The following is a 23,302-nucleotide window of genomic DNA, read 5'->3' on the forward strand; positions in this document are numbered from 1 at the left end:
GTGCCTGTGCATGTGAGAGTGATATTGAGTAAGAGCCCAAATAATTTTAACTTGGGGTTTCATTTTTAATGCACTCATTTGAGAAGAAAAAGAAAAAGTGTCTTTACATCACATATTGCAGATAGTACTGGAAAAACATTCTATGAAAAAAAAGTTTTTAAATGTTCATGAAGTTTATAATTTCCATTTTTGAAAAAAATTAAAGACCAAAATCAAATTTCTACTGGAAAAGTTATGCTTGTCCATGATGGGCCAGGATTTTTACCTGTATTTCTGAGGCTGTGGCTATACAGCTAAGTGAAATATTGCCCTGTTGAGGCACCAGGGCTTGATTGCATTTGACAGCTAACTACTAGAAAGATGCCCAGTGCCTGGACCACTTGCTTGTCCCAACAGCAGTACTTACAAACCACTCCTCAGAGCTGGTCAGAGGCAGGCACCACTCCCAATGCGACAGCCCTGAGTGCAGCTATCATGTTCAGAATCTGAGAGCGTTTAAAAGTATTGAAGAGGCTGGAAAACCCTTTTTGGCCTGGCTAGGCACCACTGCATTAGGGGCTGAGATTCCGGGTGTCCATTGTGGCAATTCCTTCCTTTCTTTTTACCTCTTGAGAATTTCTTTTATATCAAACACTGAAAAAATGCTATCATTAAACATTGAAAGAGAGAGAAGACAAACCCCAACATGTTACTGGACAAGAAGGAAAATATACGACATGCAATCCTGAGCCATATAAGAAGTGTAAAGGGATTGATTGCTGATCCAGGGCTACAGTACTTATTATGGAAGGGGTATTTGGAGCCTTTATTTACATACTGCTGGGGGTAATACATTACAGAAAATAACAAGTCTTTTCCTGTATCTCAAAAGTCTACCGGTTTCAAGGCATGTTTTCCTCATAGATTCCCTGGTGAAATATATAGCTGCAATTACACCTTTACAAGTACATTAATGTCTAAATCCTAAACAAAATAACACTTTTAAAGTTACCAAAAGTGGTCTCAAATGACAGTAAGGCATCATGCTTGGGCAACAGAACACAGTTTCAATTAAAAGATTCATTTCACCTAAATCTATTTGTGTATAAATTGTGGTTACATAGTCAATTTAATTTAAGACAGTGCTTTTCTGCAACGTTAAAATGAGCAGTTATGGCTCCCAGAAATGTGTGTACTGGTGCTAAGTTTTTTGCAATCACTGTGGAAGCCAAACCAGGGAATACAACTGCATGAAACCCAACTTAAAAAAATCCATATCCAGTTTTATAACCAATCACTCACCAGCTGTCACTCCTACAGCATCAAAAAAAAAATGGAAATAAGGAGACACAGTGGAGCAAGGTGGGTCCACACTTTTGACAACAACCTAAATTTATGTTCATTTAAAATGACTTCATAATCAAGTCTTTTTATAAAGCAGTCATCAAGATTCCCTCTGCAATCAAGGGTAAATAGAAGGCAGTTCCAGAGGGTGATTCAACCCCTTTATTTTAGGAGAGAATGAATCACCCTCTGGAGTTGCCTTTCTCCACTGATTACAGATGGTCAAAACCTGATTCAGACTTCTTACTGTTTGATAACTAGAGTGAGTGTATCCTAGCCTTGATAGCCATGAAAATGGATGGCAGGGGATATTTAAAGAATGGATTAAAAAAATTATGAGTATCTTATTTACTGTTTGTTACCAATATTTGCAGAAGTAAATGTTTAAATAGAAAAGAGAATTTTTTTTGTATGATACTGTTTTATTTGGAACTGAATGGAAAAAAATGAGTGTACAATGTTTCTCCCAAAGGCATGGTGTATTTTAGCTTATTGCGTAAATTATATACTGAAGAACATAAAAATTTTGCTAAATTTTATACCTGAGGATTGGGAATGCATCAGAAAAGAAAGACTAAAATGTTTTATGGCAAATGAGAAAAGAGTCTCTAAACCAGAAAAAAATAGTTATATTTTGGACTAAATAGGATTGAGGTTATATGTCTTGCATAATTTACCCAGGATTTAATGTATTGTTGTGTCATAAAATGCTAATTACTACTATCAATCATGAGGTCAATCACAGACCTCATTAAAAATGACAAACATGGTATTCACAATTCATTTAAGCAAAGCAGAGAAGAAGTTAAAAATGTTTTGTTCAGGGGCAGCTGAAGCAGCGCAGCCTAATACCTCCTTAGACTCTTAACCCATGCTGGGTTTTACAGGCAAGGATGGTGGTAACACAATTCTGCTTGTGTATCTTTTGCTTGGAGGGCAGGACAGCTGTCAGCTTATTGCATTGGACCTGGTCTCCACTGGGACTCAAAGCTCCATCTGCACCTGTAAGTAAAACTGGTCAATCACTGCTTTTTGACATGGGGGATATCCATTCAATAAGCTCTCCAATCAGCATCCAAACTACCAGCTAAGAGTGGTGCTTGTTGCCTACCATTCCACAGCTAGGCACAAGGTGTAATCTGCCTAAAATGCAATTTGGCCTAAGCCAGAACTATTCCAGAGACTGTGATAACTCTGCAACGTTACATACAACAGCTCATGCCCTCGGAATACCACTAAGTTAGCAACTCATTTACTAATACAAGCTTAGGAATCACATACCTTCCAGTATGAACATCTTCTGTTGACTGCCCCGTTTATGTTCGCTGTGCCTCTTGATCATGTCTTCCCTGGATTGGCATCCCCATAAGTTGCAGCATGGAAACCAGTTACTCTTTTCTGCATAGCTCCACTTAGTTTGCAGTTGGCCGCCACAGGCCATTGTTCATTCTTAGTACATAAGATTTCCACATGTGTCAATATTAGATTTGTCAGAGACAGAAAAGCAATCAGAAAACCAAGAGACAATTAGAAGGGGGCAAAAGCAACACTGTGATATTCAGGGACAGTGAACACTCAGGAGCATGGGCTAAGATGGAAGGAAGAGGTGATCACGCTGTGGGAAAAGGAGCACATTGTACTTTGCCCCCAAAGTTTGAAGAGAAAGAACAATAATGTGCATTCCAGAATGGAAATGACCCCCACAAAATACGTGACTAATGGGCACAAACCAGGAAGGGCATAAGTATTTTACAGTTGCTGGTGTAACTACATGTACATAAGTATTTGACAGCAGTTTTGACCAACAGCTAGTCACAGACCTCTGAACTATATTTATATATGATTTCTTTTTCTTTTTTTGAGATGAAATACATTAGGGCATTGCTCGTTAGTATGGCATTAACTCCCCACAATTGTTATGGCTGCTGCATTGAAACTGGAGCTTAGTTGAGAGCATAAAGACTGTAAATGTTCACTCAGAAAGGGTTCAAAAGACCAAAACTATTCACAAATAGATGTAATCTTTGTGAAATTGCTTGATTTGTCTGTGAAATACAAACAGGGACATAAAGCGACTTGAAATATAGCTTTTCCTCTTCTAGAAACAAGTGTATTATAGTACACTATTTTTTCATATTCAAAAAGAATTTGAAGAGTATTTAAAGATAAAACTGATTCAGGTACCCACACAGTTTTGCAGTTTCATTGAAAGTTGCAAACTATGATAATCATAAAGTACATAAAAGACAAAACAGCTCACTTAGTAATTTTCACAGAGAACTACTGCACCCTATACTTCACCATCAGTAAAAGAAGTTTTTAATAATGTGGGTATGTACTTTCCCAGTATAGTCTCTTCTCCACCTAGATTTAAAACGTACATTATTCTTCTTAATATGTGACTTTTATTCAAATAGTTGAAATCTTTCTTACTATGCAGGTAGTGGTAACTAGTAGTCAACACTCCTATTTTTCTTGCCAACAAACCCAAGAAAGACAAAATAGTTACATTTTTCTTAATTACTGGTATACTTGGGGTAGGATTTAATGCTAAATGACATTTATGGATTAATGCCGTGTAATCTGAATATCCTGATGGAAACGACTTCAGAAAAACAGATAGGCTGAAAGCAAAGTTTAGGGAAGTGATATTGTCCAGGGACTACCTTGGGTTTTGAAACACGCTCCACAAGCACTAAAATGCAGTTTCTAAAGGGACTGTAGGTTTCCGTTTACTTGCATTACTCTAAAATTTTATCTAGTATATGATGTTTACTGGGATAAACCCAGATAAGATATTTCAAAGAACACTCCACACTTATCTTTTTAAGTAGGCTCAACAATCCAACTGCATACTATGATCCATTATGGCAGTACAAGTCACACAATTATCCTCCAGACAACATGTCATGCAGGTTACATCATGCAGCCCAGTACACAGCACAGAGAAAATTCCCAAGCCTCTGGTCCAGCTAAAAGAAACTCTGCTGTCGTTAAACCAGAGGTTTAAAAAAGTTCCTTGAATGCATACTTTTAAAGATGCATTGAGCAGAAGGTGAACTTCCTTTTCAGAATGCACCTCATATGGCATGCCATTGTACTAATCTTTGCATTACCTTCCAGGACCAGCTGTGACAAGTCTCAAAACGCATCTGTATCATGAAATATGTAATTTTATTTCCAGTAAGTTGAATTAATCTACCTGCTCATTCCTGCTGAGATTTATAGAAGGTAGTATATGGGAAAAACTCCAGCTACTTTAGACCTGCAGAGTGGAATAGAATGGATTTTGCTGTTACAGAAAGACTGCAAACCAGAAAGTATCCTGAAATATATTATAGAGTAAAAGAGATGGAATTGTTCCTAGAATGCAAAATCTATTTTGGATTTCCTATACTCAGTATCTTGGATGTCTATCCTACTTAGCATTTTTTGCAGAACTTGGCTTGGACAGGGATTTACATTTCAAGCAATATGAAGTCTTAAGAGCAAAAAAAGTAGTTTTAAGAGCTGTTTCCATCTCACTTCTTTATAGCAGTAGCACTGCAGATGAGGACTAGAAACATGGTATGAAAATCTGCTACAGTGGTTACACAGTAAATGGGAACCTTTTGACCTTGAAATTTGCTTTCTAAAAAGAAAAGAATAAAAAAGAAAGAAAAACAACTTAGCCAGAAAAATGTATTTCTCTTCTGAATGTTTTTCAAGCTGCAACACTTCATACTCTGTGTTTCTCCCAGATGAATGTTGGAACTAATTGCATCATAAATCCCTTACAGATTATTCCACATGATCTTAGAGTGCGGTTCAAATGAAATTATTATTAACACAACTATTTTTTTCTCTGCTACTCTGTTTACAACCCCTGTATCTATATACTGCCTTTTAACTGTACATGATGGCTGTCAATCATCTGCAGGCCAATTTCAAAAATATTAGTAAATTTATATGTATTCTGTATTCTACAAAGTTTTGACTTCCTGGAACATTTTACTTATGGTATCTAAATGTGTCTTTCTATGTATCATGTTAGTGTGCTCAGTATCCTTCTTTTGTCCCTTCATTTTTATTTTCATATTACTTACTTCATTTGACCTCAGCTTATGGGACACCTTTGTCTGTTGATTTCACTTTATCTTTCATGCCTAATTTTCCTGTCCTTAGGGGCAGCTGCTAGGCTGGCTTTATACTTTGAAGGACAATTTTTTTTTTGCACAGCTTTCAAAACCTGTTAATTTAATTTGATTTTCAATGTTGTATTGGGTTTATATGGTAAGGTTTAGGTAGTAGAGGGGCTGTCACACTTGTTTCTGTGAGAAGATGCCACCATGTCTGAGAGAGGTTGTTCCAGGCAGCTCTAGGACAGACCTGCTTCTGGTCAAACCCAAGTCATCAGTGACAATAGTAGCACCTTTGTGATAATTTATTTAAGAAGGAGGAAAAAAAAGCTGCAAAAAAGAAAGCTGGAAAAGAGGAGTGAGAATAGGTGACAGAAACAGCTGACATCAAGGTAATTGAAGAAGGGAGAAGGTGCTTCAGACACCAGAGCAGTTTCCCCTGCACCCCATGGTGAAGACCACAGTGAGGCAGCTTGTCCCCCCGCATCTCATGGAGGTCCATAGTGGATCAGATATCCATCTGCAGTGCATGGAGGACCCCATGCTGCAGCAGGTGGATGCCTGAAGGAGGCTGTGACCCCATGGGAAGCCCATATTGGAGCAGACTTCTGGCAGGACATATGGCCCCATGGAGAGAGAAGCCCATGCTGGAGCAACTTTGATGACAGGACTTGTGACCCCATGGGTGATCCATGCTGGAGCAGTCCGTTCCTGAAGGACTGTAGCCCATGGAGGGGAACCATGCTAGAGCAGAGGAAGTATGTGAGGAAGAAGTAATGGCAAAGAGAATATGTGGTGAACTGACTGCAATCATCTTTCTCATAGAACTCGAGTGCAGGAGGTAGAGAAATTGGGGGTGAAGTTGAGCCTGGAAAAAGGGAGGAATGAGAGGAAGATGATTTTTAGATTTGTTCTTGTTTCTCATTAACCTGCTCTGTTCATTTGCTAATAAAATTATTTCCCTAAGCTGAGTCCTTTTGGCCTGTGATGGTAATTGCTGAGTGATCACCTGTTCTTATCTTAACCCAAAAGCTTTTCATTGTATTTTTCTCACTCCATCCTGTTGACAGGGTGAAGTTATAGAGAAGGTTGGTAGGCACCTTGTGGCTAGCCAAGGTCAACCTACCTAAACAGTATTTCTTCATTTTATTCAAGTAGCTGTCAGAAGCCCCTCTCAACTGAATGCCTTCCTAGATATTGTATGTTTTCTATTTTTGAGGTTTAAATTTTCATGTAGCTGGGGACTCAAAGAATGCATAATGTTTTATGAATGAAAGTAAAATATAGAGACATGATTAAGAATTATTCTGGTAATAAACAGACTCAGAGAATGGTTGAGGTTGGAAAGGCCTATCTAGTTGAATTCCCTGCTCCAGCATGGCCACCTACAGCCAGCTGCCTAGGACCATATTGCAAACAGCTTTTGAATATCTCTAAGGATATCTCCAACTGCCCTGAACAAATCCATTTAATTTAATATGTAAGCAATTTCTAGAACATAGATTTAAACAGAGAGGAGTGATAAACAGTAAAATCATGCCAACTTTATCTTCGTTATCTGCAAAGCAGAAGGTTACTGTTATATGGCAATCCCATATCTAGTCTGCTAACTGACATGAACACTTTCAACACTTTCATTGACTTCAGAGCAGAAATCACTGATACTGAAGAAGTACACAGATTTCCAAACTACCTCCCCTTTCCCAGTGTCATGACTTCTTTCCAGGGTGGTTTGTCTACAAGGGGGGCAACAATGACAACCTCTTAAATTTTTTCTTCCCCTCCCATCTTCCTAATGTGCTTTGATTAAGAGAAGAGTGCAGTCGTCTAAGGGCTCCTCACTGGTTTAATGCCATTTAGCAGAACACAAAATGCAACTCCCTTGAATGACAGCACAATTCCATTACTGTAAAAGCTACTTGTTGCTGTGGACTGGGACAGTGCTAGTGTGGGACAATACATATTTTTAATTCTTCATTAGGAAAATCCTTTACACATAGTATGAAATATATATCTCCTAGAAGAAATGAAATGAGCTCTGTAGCCACTGTGTCTGCCTTTCGTAGTGTAAAATGCACAATGTAGAATTGATGAGATCTGTATTAACATCTTTTCAAGAAAGGCAGAGAGCTGATCTTCCTTGAAATGCAAATAAGAAAAGGCAGGTATGTTGAGTCCCTGTATTGGATGCAATAAGGAAGGATAGTTCCAGAATTAGGGAACCCAGTATTAGATTAAGAATTAACTTGGGAATTTTAGTACCAGGATTCAATTTCCTGCTAAGCATGTGACTTCAGTCTGGGTGAACACTCACAGGTCACTTAGTCACACACAGCTTCCATGCTCTTTCAGTAAATTTATAATTAGAGTATTATTACTCTGTGAGAACACATACATAAAAGGTTTTCAGATATTGACTATTCAGTAATAAAATATATGAATTGGAGAAATCTGAGCAATGCACACCCAGACTTGGCACAGAAGAATATGCTTCTGTGTGTATTTTCTTCTTTTCAGTTCTAGAATAGCCCTGTTTTAGAGCTCAATAGGATCTTAAACAAACTTGGTTCATTATGCTTTTTTTTTAATCTAAAAATTGCATTTCATCTTCCTGAGGTTTCTGATTTGTGAAAGTTTATTTGGGATCAAAACCAGAAACCAATACATTTGCCTGAGATAGAAGTTTTAAAATAATTAAAAGAAGCTTATTGTTTTAATTGAAATAACATACTTTAAACTTCATTGAATTTAAGCATTCCACCCCCCAATCTTTATTCTGCAGTTCTCCGTTCTATTGGAACATCCCATCTGTTTAGCTACATTTAATATTAAAGTAAATTTATTTTACTGGTCATGCTAGTTTATTCACATTTTTCACATTATATGGATAGCAAATGGGAGGGAAAAGGGTTCTATTGCATTCCCTGCATGTCCTTTTAACCCCTTTCTGTGTTTCCCTAGAAATGATGGCTTACGTGACAGGGTAGCCCAGTACAGCAAATGCTCAGTGACATTGGTTTTTATCTCTCGCCTCTTGGTTAGAGCGTCTTTTAAAAATACTTTCTTTATTAGTTTTTTACACTGTTTATCACCATAATAATTGAACTGTGGACAACATTCCTGCAGGATACTAAAGTGGTATCACAGTTTTGCAGACTGGAACTGGGGACAGTGAGGAGAATAAGAAAGGTAGAAATTCTTATAAAGCATGCTATTTCTACAGAAAATCAGCTCTGATATTCAACTGAAATTGTTCTACTACTTCTATTTGTATTATTTTTTCAGGAAGAATAAATGACTTGCCAGAAGTCTGACAGAAGATCAGTGGCATGGTTAAAAACAATCTGCAAGTCCTCTTAGTCAATGCCTTCCCCATATGGTTTCTCTTTGAAGTCTACTTTTTCCATTAACAACTAGTTCTGTTTGTTGCTTTTGTAAGCCCCAATTAAGTCACCAGTGTTGGATGCTTGTTTTTATTTTATCCATTTGTAATATGCAATTACGGCACAGCACAGAAATTAGGGGAAAGAAATTTTTGTCCAATGCTACTTGTCATAATTAAATCTGTACACTAAAATGGCATGAGGAAAAATGACACGTCCCAGGTCACATCATATACATAATGCTAAAATCTCTTCATCCAAAATGGGCAGCTCTATTCAAAATTACTATGTGAAACAGGTTCCAGGCCTTGTGCCCTAGACTCTTTCATTGTTCACACAAAACAGGAGAGATTGAAGCAGCAGGACCCACACCAGGGCCCGGTCTCTGGGGTGGCAAAGACACTCTTGAGGAAGATCTGAATGCAGGATGCTGCTCCAAACTCAGAAAACTAGAGACCTGAGTGCAGGTCTTTGCCTTATCAGCTGAATATCCTCATTTTAGAGTACTTGCTGTAATAAGATACCATTTTGTATGTAATTCCCCATATCTTTATTGTATGAGACTGTGACAGGAATGCTCTAGCAACACTTGCCACATCTCACCTGAAGGCAAGATAGGAATAATGCACCACTCAGGGATGCTCTATGGCTCAGTCTCCAAGCAGTTTGGCCTTTAGAAACTTATTCCAAAAAAATGCCAAAAATACAGATAGGTGTTTAAAAGGGATTTAATGTCTCAATTTGGCAGTGATACAACCAATAGGACTCCTATTTCACACCACAGAGAATTTGAAGGCTTAATATTGTAAGAGACTCCTGGACTCCTCACTGCCAATTTTGATACTTGAATAAGAACATTCTGGAATAAGAATGATATTGTCTAGCAATGCTGTCAGAAAATATTTGCTTAAGACTGTGTAGTACTATGGGTCCAAAACTGAGAAGTACACTCAATAGACATCTAAATACAAAAAAACAGTGAAGCAGGTAATGACAAAAGTATCAGATATTTGAATACCTGTGTTGTTTGTTCACTGTTTTACCTCTATTTTCTGTCATACTTTTCGGGTTGGACTTTCTAAGACTTTTTGAGGGGAAGGAAAGGTTAAATATACTGAGTAAAAGGACAAAAAGTATCCTAATAAAAGTACATTATACAATTATCTAGGATAAAATTCAGCATGCTTGTATAGAAAATGTTCAATAGTAAGGTAATTGTATTACATCTTCACTTAGTGTGATGTGACACCACTGTTGTGAATAAAGATACATGGAGAAGTAACAAAAATTGAATATGCTTTACAGTGGGTTATCCATATTGGGCAGACATACCTCTTAGGGGGCAAAAACCCCAAGAGAAATAAAACCCCTATGCTCTTCTAAGGGACACAAACTTGTTGGACTAGGGGCATGGAACATTTGAGTTTCTAGGATGTTGTTTGTAAAAGGTGATTTTCTTCTATTTAACTTGTAAATAAACTAAATTTTTTCTTTGATTTGTAAGAAGAGTGTCTATATTGTTGCAATAAAAGCAAGGAGGCATGGTTGTGAGAGCCAATGTTCAAATATATTAACGTGAAATGGAATAACAAAAAGACAGAATAATACAAACATAGAGCTTTTAGTTATTTAAAACAATTTCCCTTATATTAATGCTGTGTAAATATTAAGAGGCCCAAAAGGAAAAAAGAAACAAATTGAAATATCTTCTTTCTTTGAAACATGAAAAAAGTAATAATTTGGAATCTTCTATTTAAATTTCTTTGACTTGGCAATTTTTTGTTTAGAATAGGAATGTTTGTGACAATATGCATAAGCTTTAGCATATTCTTTTGAAAAAAATCAAAACTTCCCTAATATTCTAACATGCATTATATTAATATCAAAATTGGATTAACATCAAATTATTATAACTTATTAGTGGCTCATATGCTGTATGTAGCTGCACACACACACAGAAATCCTGAACTGTGACAAACATATGCTATGCTGACAAAGTAGATCATTGCCACTTTACAAACAAGATATTTGATTCCAATTTAGTGTTGCACTTGAACAAAGAGTAAGCATGAATAAAAGCGTTTTCTGGAATATATACTGTGGATACTATATCCAAAGTAGGGAAAAGGCCATGGTCAACCATGATTTTATCTGGACTGCCTAACAAGTTTCTTCAATGGACACAAGCAACATGTGGAAGAAGTGTGGAATAGAGGAGGCTGAGTAAGAGGGATGCATGCATTTTTAATTTTTAAACATTAAAATTTATTACCTTTAACATCACATTTAAAATGTAAGCATTTTAAAAACAGTTTTTACCCAGAACATAATTAGTGTGCTCATGCAGGTACAAATCCTGGGAAATGCTGCTGCTCCCACTGCCTTCAACAGACTGACTTGTGCAAGGTCATGAAGCAAATCACTGTCGGAATTTGCATCATGACTGCAAGGTCAAGATCATGGTCCTATCCTTGGATGTGACAGCTTTTCAAACTCTTTACATGCTAACCACTTATGAAATTATGAAGAGCTAAATAGACTGCATTCATTAAGAAGGATAAGTTTTCTCTTTTTTTATTCTCACTCTGTGGAGACAAGCACATGGATAAAATTGTATTCTTGCAAGCAATATATCTTTATTAATGACAATTATTTCAAAAAGGTAGAGCCATCAAATTAATTTAAAACACTGAATAATAATTTGATTTAAGATTTCTCTTCAACCATGGAAATCAGACCTATTATAAAGGTGTTAAAATTAAGAATCTGCATCAGTGATTCAGTCTGGAAAAATAAATCACCAGAATAGACATCTAAAAAAATTGGAGGAATCTGACCATTGTGTCAACCTCTGACCTGTTGTGGTTTAACCTCAGTTGGCAAGGTGGTCACTCACTCTCCCCACCAGTGGAATCAGGGAGAGAATCAAAAGTGAAAGTGAGAAAACACAGGTTGAGATAAAGACAGTTTAATAGGTAAAGTAAAAGCCACACAAACAAAGCAAAACAAGGAATTCATTCATCACTTCCCATGTCAGGCAGGTGTTTGGCCATCTCCAGGAAAGCAGGGCCCCATCATATGTAATGATAGCTTGGGAAGGCAAAATGCAATCACTCCAAACGTGACCCACTTCATTCTTCTCCCCAGATTTATATGCTAAGCATGATGCCACACGATATGTGATATGCATTGGGTCATTTGGGATCAGCTTTCCTGGCTGTGTCCCTTCCCAACTCCTTGTGCACCCCATCCTCCTTACTGGTGGGGTTGGGTAAGGAGCAGAAGAGGCTTTGTCTCTGTGTGAGAAAAGCTCAGCCATAATGAAAACATCCCTGGGTTATCAGCACTGTTTTCATCACAAATCCAAGACATGGGCCAATATTAAGTACTGTGAAGAAAATTAATTCTATTGCAGTCTAAAATCAGCCCACATTCCTAGTCCAAATGAGGAATTATTGATGTCATGTAGAAGTTGGAGTGTGATATATTTTTTATGACATTCCAGTTCTCAGGCACTGTACAATGAATACACTATTACTCTGGGATAAGAGTAGTCTTACTATCATCCCAGAAACCAGTATAGCACTAGCAAAATATTCTTTCTTTTATATGAACTTCATTCACACTGAGGCCTAAGAACTTTTCACAGCCATTGAAGATGAGAGCTGGAGGATAACAGATGAGGGGAAATTATTACTATGTGCATGTACTTGTCAGTGTGGTAATGATAGAAATGAGGTATTTCTCTTCTTATCATATAAGTAGAATAACCTGCTATTAAAATTGCGGTTAAAAAATGTTTTAAAATGATCTATGAATTATTGGCACATTTATTTTTATAAATTATTAATATTACGGGCTCAGCTTATTTGCTTGCACATAGTTATATAGAACCACTTACTCAGGATATCTGGGCTACTGGATATCCATTTGGAGATGACAGATACAGTTCAAGACTTTGGGAAGACCTTTCTATCTGGACTTGTATTGGAGTAAACAAGCATTTTACCTTAAGGTATTCCAAATGACTCTAGGTACCCTACATGTGAACAAGTGCATCAAGCCTCTACTGTCTGACTGTAGAGGAATCACTCTATTCCTCACTGGCTGTATTAACTGGAGACCTGGACTCATTTCAGACAGTGCAGACTGTCCTACTTGACCTCAGTAGAATATCAGTAAGCCTGAGTAACTCTCATAACATCTGTGTCATCTCTGGAAACCCCATTTTTTTGTTTATATACTCACAATATCTTGATTGACAGTAGGAATCTGTACTTTGAAAACTGCACCCCTCTCTAGGGTTTGGTTGGCTCAACAGCTCTCTAAGAACTGTTGGGAATATTGAGTATATCCCCATGGCCTAACAGATCTTTGTACACTCATCACACACTTAAACACTCACATAAATGCACCTACATTTAGCTATGTTAAATTTAACATTAATTCCAGCATAGCAGTTGCATCAGTTTGCTTCCAAAAGTCCCAGACTGAAGTATAATCCACATATTGCAAGACCCAGGAACACTGCAGAGGAACATGAGATAGGTGTGATATCCCATAAACCCCCATAACATCACCTTCATTCTTCTAGTACATTATTTTTTCTCTATCTGATCTTCAACAGATAGTCCCTGTGTAGTTTCTATCTGCCTCCCTCCAAATAAATGCATATTAAACTATTTTCATTGTTACTTTCCAACACTTATTAACACAAGCTCTGAAGAAGGGAAAATGGAGTTCAGTACTTTACAATGTGCCTTTCAGTGCCTGTCTGCATCAGGGTCTTTCAGTCTAAAAATATGAGCCTGGTGTCTCACCTGGTCCACCTGAGTGCCACACAAAGAGGGTATTCAGTTCTCCCCTAAGGAATCCACTGTTAAGGCTTACTAGCATGTTTGTGGATACCTCTTCCTGCTATTTGCAGGACAACCCACATATCTGCTGCTTTGAAGAGAGCCAATAGGAACAGCAGAAGACAGCACTCAAAAATACTGAGACACTAGCACATCCCAGGGAGGAGCTGAAAAGGCCAATGTGAGTTTGAGAGCAAGCAGTCTTGTACATGGAACCAAGCCAAAAGATGGAGTACTTGTCACTATATGACATACACTTTATCCTGGGAAGATTAAAAACCCCATTAGCTTTTTCCAGTAGATTTTTTTTCTTATAATACATCCAATCTATGAGCAAAAATAGATCTTAGAGCAAGCATGCCCCAAGTAGTACCCCCTGACACAAAATACTGCAAAAAGTATCTGTCTCCTGCCTCATTCTGAAATACCACACCAAAATAGAAAAGGTGAAATCTAAGAAGGTTTTTCTGCATTTAATAGAGGACCCCAATATAGCTCTCCCTCTCAGACCATAAATTACTCTGAAAAATGCAGAAACCAGTCAAAAAGAAACACCCTTCCAATTTGATCTCTAAGTCAAATTACTGGATTGTCTGAACAAGAATTTAGGCACTTCTCCTAGACAGAATTGTCCACAGAAAGCTAGCATCAAAGGATTTTCCTTTCTGAACCCCAGACCTGTTGCAGAGCCTAATTTGGAGATGCTCCAACTAGGGTTTTTTTCTCAGACATATACGTGTATTGAACACAGTGAATCAATCACCTGCAGATCCTCTGAACTCCAGCTATTCAGGGCAGAACAGAGGATGCTCCCAGGCTCTTTGCAGAACCAAGAGCACTTCTGCAGATTATATAGTTTCTTTTTCCTTGGAAGCATTTATTTGGAAGAATGGCTACTATCAGACCAGAACTTCTCTCTTCAGAATTACTGCAAGTTATGCTTATGGTGAATATAAGGGTTCTTTGGACCTGGGATTTGTAACATTGAAATGGACTCTTGAAAATAACTTGTCTGGCAATTTTAAAGAGAATAGTCTCTCAGGAAAGAGAGAGAGGTCAAATCATGACCAGCTGCCTGCAGAATTAATTCCCAGCCATGGAGTCCTTTTCTCTGTCCTTTTTAGCTCTCTTTCAGTTCACAGATGCATGTCTCTGTGCTTGTCTAAAAAGTTTATGAAAGCAGCTTAAGCCTAGCAACATGAGCAGGGCAAAAGAAGAAAGCAAATATATTTGCTATGAACTTTCTACAGGTTCTGAGAGCTGTGCTCTGACAAGGTTCACAAGTCAGTGTCTGATCAGTAAGACAATATCTGCTCAAACTGCACTACAGGAATGAGAAGAGCAGGTAGTCAAAGAAAGACAACAGCAAGGGCAGCAGATTTGTGGGGCTTGAGAATACTTTGAATCCCAATACATGCCATTTCAGTTTGAGGATTTTGTGACTATGTTCTTGCATAGTAGCTGCCAGCAATCTTAAGAGCTGTGCAGAAAAGTGGTGGTGGCCAGAACAAATTTTGTGATTGCTGAGATAAAACTATGAGAAGTATAGAAGTGTGATGAAACAGGTTAAAAACTGTGGGTAGGTGTGAGTAGTAGCTATAAAGTACAACGCGACATAGAAGCGTATTGAGGATGCAAGGTTGTCTGAGGAGTCACCTTGAGGTTCACATACAGATTTTTATTTGGGTTAATAGTCCAAGACTCAATTTTTAGCAGCACTGTTAGAGCACAGACTTCATGATGAAGGAGGGGGGATAAAATATCTGAAAGGCAATGTGACAGAGTGGAGGATGATACAGAAAAAGGGTACAGCCATTTTAGTCATAGCAGTCCCTGCAGATGATTCTTAATTGACCATCATAGGGAGGACTCAGATTCTGAGAATGAGAGCCAGGCCTGTGATTTTGCTGTGATTCAGGAGGAATTCCTTTCATCAATGACTTCTTTGGGGTAGTATCCCAGAGGACTGGCAGAACACAGCACGTTACATGTGCTAAAGCTGTAAGTTGTCGCTGTTATTCCCAAAGAACAGCGAAAACACGACACAAGTCTGGGTTGCAAGCTATGGCCAAAGTGACCTTGTTTAAACACCCACAACCTTTATAGCATGGTTTGCAAAAGAGAAACTACATGATTGGCCTATTGGCCCACCACCTCCCAAGATGATAGGCTGAGCAGTAAGACACCCATTTCCAAATATTATTCTCACAAGACTGAAAACAATTCTACAGTTTCCACAACAACTTGCAGGTGCAGAAATGGTTTACATTCTTATAAACTGTTGTCCATCCAGTTCTCATGAGAATGAAAGCTTTCACAGAGAAGCTGTGAGAAGCCAGATTTCTCTAGCTGCTTTCTTATGAGAAAGTTTCACAGGAAAATTCCTCTGCTAGCCCTTGCTAGCATCCACAGTAAGACTACATGGTGTTTTTATGTATTTGTAGCTTTGAATATTTTTTATATGGCTGTGTAGTTTCTAGCACTCTCTCACACTTTAGAACAATAGTTACCCTTTCTCACATATTATGCCACACTCCTGAAATTCTGTTTGGTCTTACTTGCAAGGAAAATAACCTCTAACAAGGACGTCCTTTTTTGCACCAGCTCCTGGGCCAAAATAATAAGATACTTCGTAGACATAACAAAACATAAGGCTAAGAACCCTTGGAGAGGCTCCAATGGGGCAGATGCAAGGGTGGGTTATGAGGACAACCATTCTCCTATTGGATGTACTTGTTAGACATACTAACTAGTTAAACTTATAAAAACTGAAAATTTGATGCAGTGCATGTGCAGGTATAGGTATAATATAGGTACCTGAAAGCTTTCATTGAAAGATAGCTCTTTATGTTATCAATTTTAATATTGTTTGGAAAATGTTTCTTCTGATTTTAGGCAACACCACCTCACCTCATTTTCAGGGATGGGAAGAAGGGAGGTTTTTCCTAGACAGGGTAAAGGAGTATCATCCAGGTCATGCAGTGTAACATTCAGGTATTGTCAGGGGGGTCCTGTGATTAGAAATCATTCACACTCATTAGTAAAATATTCACCTCTTTCTTGTACACTCTGTCATTAATGTTGTTGCTGCTATAGTTTGTTGTGTTATTTAATTGCTGTTTTCAGTAAATTGTTCTTATCTCAATTCATCACCTCTACCTTTTGTGCTTCCAATTCTCTCAGCCCAGCTGCCTATCAGGGGAAGGAGCAGGAGAGAATGAGCAAGTGGCACATTGTTTGGAGTGGTTTCAGTGGGGGCACTGAACTGGAGAATACCGTTCTTAAACCATGACTGCTTCTATCTGAATCTTCCTCATTTGATGGTAACATCTATAGAGGCAGGATTCCACATGTAACTGAATGTTGTCTCATACCTGTAAACTTTTCCTAGATCTTCTCCCTTCAATATGCATGTAAAGTGATGCATTTAGTTCACTAGGAATGTGGATGGGGAAATTTTGTAACACACCTTAAGGTAACGCACAATGCATTGGGCAGAGTTCCACCACCTTGCATTCCACAGGCAGGCTGCAAAGATGCAGCATGAGAATTCCTTAGGCACAATTGCAACGGCCTCAGTCACATCATTCCAAGTCATCACTGCAACATTTCCCGCCCTATCTACAAGAGAATTTTTTCCTCCTTTGTATGGAGTTGTTCCCCATCTAGCATTCCAGCTTCCAGTCAGTATAACCAGGTTCTGCAGTCACCTGGCTCTTGCCTGCTAAAGCAGGTCAATTCTTCAGTCCCAAGCTATTATTGCTGAGCAGTTACCATCTGAATGCCCCTCCTAGAGTGCCTAGAAACTCCAGTCACAGGTCAGGGTCTTCCTGCACTGAAGCAGGTGAGCACAGAAGAGGTGGTCAGCCTCTTCTGAAATGTCTGCATCATGGCTTCCTGTGCATTATTAACAGGAGAAAATGTACTTCTTTGTGCCTGTTTAAACCACAAAAACATAGCATCTCTAGCTAATAAAAAGTAGATAACACAACAAAAAATAGCAGTACTCTATTTAGCATGATCTTGTCAATAGAATGAAGGCTTCCAGGTACTAAGGTATATATTTCAATTACAATAGTAACTGTATCTGCACATAACACTGTATTTTCCCTGTTGTTTGTCAGGTGCACAAGCACTTAGATCTATAAAAGTAGATGAAGAAAGAATGCAAAATAAATATTAACTTGATTTTGTTATTAATTTCTTCCAGTCTTATGATTTTTGCTCTGTTTATTTTCTTGCTAACTTTTAACTCATTAGATTGTTCTTCCACAAATATCCAGAAAAAAATTCAAAAATTATGCAAGATATTTGAAATAGAAAGATTTGAATGCCTAGTTAATACATAATAGGCTATAGGGGTAGCCTATTATTTAGTGATCTACCATTAACTATTAGCATGACAGAGCTGAGTTACGCCTATCCATTGTCAAGGATTGAATTGTATTTGCAAATAATTTTCAGCATCAAAGGTAGTCAGGAACTTTAAATTACACAGAAATTGATAAAGAAAAATAGAGTTTGTAGCACAGTTTAAACTTAGCTAAAGATATGTTACAGCAAGAGGAGCTGTCAGTTAGAGTTTAAAGATTTAGCAACATACCCCAAAGGAGTTATCTTTCTCTTTAGGTATGGAGGCAGTTTGAGCAGCATGCCAGCTCACTGGCAGTAGTAACTCTAGGAAAGGGAGAACAGAAACCAATGCAAATGCAGTTTTGGTAGCAGCAGAGAAATACTGACTAGACCAACAGACAAGGACTAGATGCCATGTGCCCATTAAAGAATTTTATTTTTTGGTTTTCAGAAGTCATGTACCCATTGTACAGCTGCTGGTTGCAATTTTCTTAAGCACAGAGCAGTAGTTTTTCTGTCTGTTATTGACCACTGTATACTGTGGTGATTTTTCAGCTGAAACTGTGATGATCTCATTGGTGTTGATTTACCTGTCACTTGGTGCTTGCTTAGTTTCCCTAAGGCTACGGAGTTGTTAGTCTATCAAGAATCATAGAATAGAGTGTTACTATGCTTTAGCACATGTCCCTCTGTGCTTCCTTTCACTATCTTCACCAACACTCTCTGCAGCCTGGGGCAGATACAAGAGAATTCAGAAAGCAGAATAGAAGGTATCCCCACACCGTAACAAGGCACCAAGAACTCAATGGGTATATGACTCAGTGTTTCTCTGAGCATGCATGGGGATCTTGCAGCAGATTTATGCTGAAGTGCTTCCCTTATGGAATCTGCAATAGAATTCTCAGATTTTCTTAACTTTAGGGAGGAGGAAACTGAGGGACAAGGACATACTGAAGCATCCAAGTGTGGAGTAGACAAAGAATTGGGCCCAGAAAAAAGATTTCATCTTCTTTTTAAAAATACAAGGTGAGAAACTGAGAGGCTTAATACCTGACACCATAAAGGAAACAGCCATCAGAAGGCTGCTGTTTTGAATGGGACAGGAACAAATAGATGATAGTAGAGGACTGGTCAGAAAGAAAAACTTTTACGTCTCTTCAGGAATAAGAGATGTATCTCTCTATTTACCTCTTCCAAATGGTCCAAAAGCAGCACATGCCTACTTCTTAATCATAATTTTTAATTTATACCTAAATTAGCATTTCTGGATGATCCTGTAGAGAAGCTGATAACTTCAGCAATAACTGTAGCAGCCTTACTATTATTACCTGTATTAGATAGCTAGAGGAAGGGCACCTGACCTTCTGACTAGGTAGATACTAAGTTTTCACCAGACAACACATAAATTACAAGAGAAATGTCTCTACCTTAAGTCTCAAGAAAAGTATGCTGTCAAATAGAATTTTTTCTACTTTTCATGCCAGGATAAAGAAAAAAAAAGCTTACTGGTAGTGAACTACAGCCAAAATATGCAGCTTTAGTATCTCTTGTGATTTTGCTGAGCTCTAGACAACACCTACATAACTGAGTTGGTTTGCTTCAGGACAAGTTACATCAATCAGCAGTTTCCTTATTACATTAGAGACCCCTAGGATTACACAGAAGTTAAATGCCTTTATGCTCCATTCATGAAATTCTCTCCAAGAGTACTTTACAAGCCTAAGTAATTTAAATGCATGAGAATACTTTGTATAGAACAATCTACTAGAGAAAATGCCATTGTAGCTACTGACATTTGTATCTTGAAGCTGTTCAACAAGTAGCAAGGCAGACTCTTACTGACTGAGGGGAATAATGTTCAAAACACACCTTTTAATAGGATCTGAATTGCCATGAAGGTGAAAAATGCAGCTGAGACCAAAAGAAAAGCAGTGTGGGGTGATGTAATCCTCAAATCGGAGTAGCGTATATTATTCTCCTACCTAGATGCCCTTTCAAGAGGCTGGAAGGACAAGCAGTTAACAATGGAGCCTCACTGCAGTGTTTCTTAGCCTTTTCTTGCTCTCTTCCTTTCAGCTCATTGGCTTTGTACAACAGGGCACTTATCGTTGTACAAAGGACATCTGATTTCTTTCAGCTGCCCTCCCGTGTGCCAGATAAAGGACCAGACTTCCCCCAAGCTGCCACATGGCTGTAAATGTTAGAACTTCACTCCTCTGGTAGGAGCTCCTTTGCCCGGGCCTGTCCAAAATCCTTCTGCTAATCCTTCAGGGTCATTTATATGTCACTTACTGGAGCTTGGCATAAACACCACAACTCTTACTTAAAGGGAGGACCCCTCTGTGCAGTACACAGCAGGCAGCTTGCTAGACTATAGAAGAAAGAGTTATGCTAATCCAACACATAACTTTATTATCAGTTGTCTTCTGTATGTGGTCCTTCTGGAGGGTGTTTTCAAAGTTAAAAAAAACTGCAAGAAACTGTGCTGGTTTTTTTTCCCCCTTTGTTTTTCTCTGTAATCAAAGTTAAACTGTAGAATTACAGTAGCATGCCAGAAGCAGACTTTCATGACAGCAATTATTTATCAGATATTTAAATGTATCTGTTCAGTCTAGATACAGTGCATTTGTGGTGAGCTTCATTTCTCATACGTGTACATCCTCACTAAGGCCTATAAACTTCAGTACTGAGAAAGGAGATAGCTTAGTCTGTGATATAACCTTTGCACAGCTGTGTAAGGGGCAGCCAGAACTGCTGTATGCCCCAAAGTAGGTGCAGGAGAATATGTTCAGGATAATGACCCAGTACTGCTTGCACTTGCTAGCAAAGAGATGATTGGAACTGTACTATTTACAGGGTAGTGCTTTAATCTTTGAAAATATGGAGTAAAAAAAAAAAGTAAATTCAAGCAGGGAAAATATAGGCTAGATCTGTATCTGCGAAAAACGGTCACAAGCTCTTGTCCATGTGCCAATGCTAAGAAAAATGCTGCACCTACATTGCTACCTAGGACTGGATGCTGATATGATGTGGATTAGACACAGGTTTTTCTCCAGCTGCTGCACCAGTGCAGATCCTCAACAATACTAATGGCAATCTCTTCCAATATACCTAGTTTACTATTTAGGTTCTAACAGTTGAAAATGTAAACTCATTGAAAAGACACAAGCCCTCATAAAAAACATCTTCCCTTACTCAGGGTATTAACAAACATTAGAAACTTTTTACAACAGTAATCTCTCACCTTTGAATAATCATAAGGTTTTAAAGAAATATGAAATGTCCTCACAAAATAAGGCACTCATTTTGAGTATTCAATAACCTTTGTTTTCTAAGTATGTTGCCAACTTTATTTCATTTAACAACACAAACATATGACATGGTATCTTATGCTTCCAGACACTTTTGCTTGCCACGTTTGTACACAGCAATTCAAACGGGAATGCATATATGCACATACTCTATGTGTTACTTGCAGACTACCTCTGAGCTATTCCCTTTGTAATTACAGCCTTTCACTAAATGGCACAGAGAAGATGAATTAGGCCACATTTTCCAAGCAGTCCATGCAACAATGCACAAGCCTATTTGAAAAACTGGCCTATCAAGACTTGCAGTTCGTTAAAGGAATTCTGTTATTCACGATCTTCCCATGCATCTCTCTGAACTTTGTCCTTTTCCTTATGACTTGGTGAAAATCATTTGCTACTCCCATGAACCAGGGCTACATGCAGGTACACAAGGGGCTCACAGTGTTACAGCCTCATCTCTGCCAGTGAGTGTGGAACAGACACCACACTGGGGTAAGGAGGGAGAGAGAGAATGGAAGGTAGCAGAAAGCACCACTTTCTAGGGCTCCTTAGGTTAAAAGCTGGTAGAAAGATAGCTACTGAAATGAAGCTTGAATAAGAGTCATGCCTGTAAGCTTTTGTAAGGCCCCAAAAAGCTTACTCAGTCAGACTCTTAAAAAGAGTTTATGGTTGTTCATGTACTCTGAGATTCTCACAGGAGAAGTACAGATAAGATATTCTCAAGAGGTCAAAACAACAAAATAAAAACTTTACTGGCAACTTCAAAAACTCAGAGACGCTTGGCAAAAGTTTAAAGCAGCATTCAATCAACATAAAATACTTCACAAAGCATTAAATTAGAAAACTTCAAGCCCATCCAAGTTTAATTTTCTCAAAATTCTAAGAAAAGGGAATTAAAAGAAGAAGGAGGAAGAGAGAAAGACAGGAAAGATATAGAAAAGATCAAGTATAGTTACCAACTCCTGGTTCCAGTGGTGTTCAGCTGATCAAAATTCCAAGAAAATGGAGGGTCAAAACATGTGCTTGCCTCGTGTTCTGCTTTAAATACCTTCCTGGGCCCTTCCCCAGGTGGGACTCACAGTCATCTGGCCACTCTGGGGCTAGATTGGGACTCCAGGGGCAGGTGTGGAGCATTGGCTCCGTGTGTCAGGGACTGGCAGCCACCGCAGGGCTGGGATACAGGCTGGGGGGAATGGGCTGTAAGGGTTCATCACCTCACCAGAGCAAGACCTGACCTGCCCCTTGCCCCACACACCCACACCCCCAACCCTGAAGTGTTTTGAGCCAGCAATCCTTCCAGGCTCTTACAGCTTTACATATTTAACTTTTCAAAAAATAGGTTATCTTTTTTTAATTTCACAAGTTCTACAGTGCATGTTTTTGCTGAATCTCTGTCCTTTTGACTCTCTGGGAGATGATAGACTAGTGATGCTCATTTCGCCATGTGCCTCCCAGGGAAAATCTGTCACCCTGTGTGATTGCTGAGAAGGTTTATAAACACTGCTCCAGACTTGAACCTCTGTAAAGCTAGAAGGACTGGAAAAGAAAACTTGAGACTTCTTCACTTTGATTACACAAGGCACTACATGAACACCTACTAAGGTTATTTACAAGTACTCACAGAAATAGCTTGGAGCTCGTTCCCAACCCCAGGACATACCACTGGTTTTAGAACTGCTGCTGAAAACCTATGAGGTCACAGTGAATTCTTCCCAGCATCTAAAATCAGTCAGCTTTTCATTCACCCTACCAGTGTACCACAATTGCACTAACACAAACAGACAGATTGCACCCCCCAAAAATGTAATGAGGCTTCTTTTGCTTCATTACAGAGTTGCAGCAGGGAGCTGCACCTTATCTTCCTGAGATTTCCTGCTGATCTCTGGTCCAGTTGTCCCCAAAATAAGGGTTAGTGAGGGTAGAGACATGGCTATTGCAACACAAGCCTAGAGACTCTT

At 38.6% G+C, this 23,302-nt stretch overlaps 1 long non-coding RNA gene across 1 annotated transcript; it reads right to left on the reverse strand.

The window, feature by feature from the left end:
• Positions 1 to 780: 780 nt before the first annotated feature.
• On the reverse strand, positions 781 to 22,352 carry LOC138107383 (uncharacterized). Its single transcript, XR_011149468.1, has 3 exons — positions 22,301 to 22,352; positions 2,605 to 2,772; positions 781 to 2,325 (listed from the first exon to the last, which is right to left on the reverse strand). It is a non-coding gene; the product is annotated as an uncharacterized lncRNA (long non-coding RNA).
• Between the last annotated feature and the right edge of the window lie 950 nt (positions 22,353 to 23,302).

This window comes from Aphelocoma coerulescens, chromosome 3, assembly GCF_041296385.1.
Source record: "Aphelocoma coerulescens isolate FSJ_1873_10779 chromosome 3, UR_Acoe_1.0, whole genome shotgun sequence".
NCBI classification, from domain to species: domain Eukaryota; kingdom Metazoa; phylum Chordata; class Aves; order Passeriformes; family Corvidae; genus Aphelocoma; species Aphelocoma coerulescens.